Source organism: Malurus melanocephalus, unplaced genomic scaffold (genome assembly GCF_030028575.1).
Source record: "Malurus melanocephalus ecotype Western Australia unplaced genomic scaffold, MMel_1.1 scaffold_854, whole genome shotgun sequence".
Lineage (NCBI taxonomy): Eukaryota > Metazoa > Chordata > Aves > Passeriformes > Maluridae > Malurus > Malurus melanocephalus.
Window position 1 is genome coordinate 73,142 of NW_026624086.1, and position 865 is coordinate 74,006.

Consider the following 865-nt stretch of genomic DNA (forward strand, 5'->3'; position numbering starts at 1 on the left):
CTGCTGTGACTCCAGGATTCCTCCAGGGACTGAGGGGTTTTCAGTTCATTTTCACCCCATAAAAGCAGCTCTGGACTGACCCCCAGYTGTCTGTCCATGCCCAGAGCTGGCTCTGTCGAATATTGATGTTTCTGCTCCACAGGAAACACGGAACTGCATCCTGCTTCCTCCTCAGCATCGATCCTTAAATAGGCAAAGCACAAACCATGGCCCAGCAGCTCCATATCCATGGAAACATGGTGCTCCAGCTCCTCCGAGTCAACAAACACACCAGGAATGATTGTGCTGTCATTCTCACAGCTCCATCGTGAGCGGTGCTAGGAGACCCTCGGCTGCTGGGTGATTGTGATCTGTCGTTGCTGCTTAAATAACCCTGGCAGAAGGGTAGCACTGCCTCAATCCTGTGTTCCCATTCCCAGAGTAACACCTACCACACGCTGCTGCATTAAGTGTTGTTTGAGGTTTAAAATTAGATGGATAGGCAGATAAATAGAGGGATATTTGGTGTCTTTGTTGCCTCGTAGATGTTTTTTTCCCTCTCAGTTGTGTTTTTAACCAGAGAGACAAACGAGTTCTGTGGTTTTATTGTAACCCTGATAAAGCTTTTTCACTCATTTTTTTGTTCAGGTTTTTTTTTTGTTTTTTTTTTTTTCAGGTTGGTCTTTCCCTCAGAGGTGAAAGAAGCTTTTTGGAAATTAGAAACAAAACCAGTGTTTCAAAACAGAGAAGGCAACAAAAATCTGGGTCTGGCAGGGCTGATTGATGCACAAAGATGCTTTTTTTTGTACTGGTGGAACTGGTTTGAACAGAGAGCGGAACTGCTCCTGGGAACGGTGGCTTTTTGGGTTGTCTCAGACCTTTGGGG

The 865-nt window shown here is 45.7% G+C and overlaps 1 long non-coding RNA gene across 1 annotated transcript in view; it reads left to right on the forward strand.

The window, feature by feature from the left end:
- The window catches only part of LOC130585260 (uncharacterized), a 21,717-nt gene extending 21,192 nt beyond the window's left edge, over positions 1-525 (forward strand). Inside the window, exon 4 of the long non-coding RNA XR_008966572.1 lies at positions 143-525. This is a non-coding gene — a long non-coding RNA (uncharacterized LOC130585260). The remainder of the gene's footprint in view (positions 1-142) is intronic.
- The last annotated feature ends 340 nt before the right edge of the window (positions 526-865 follow it).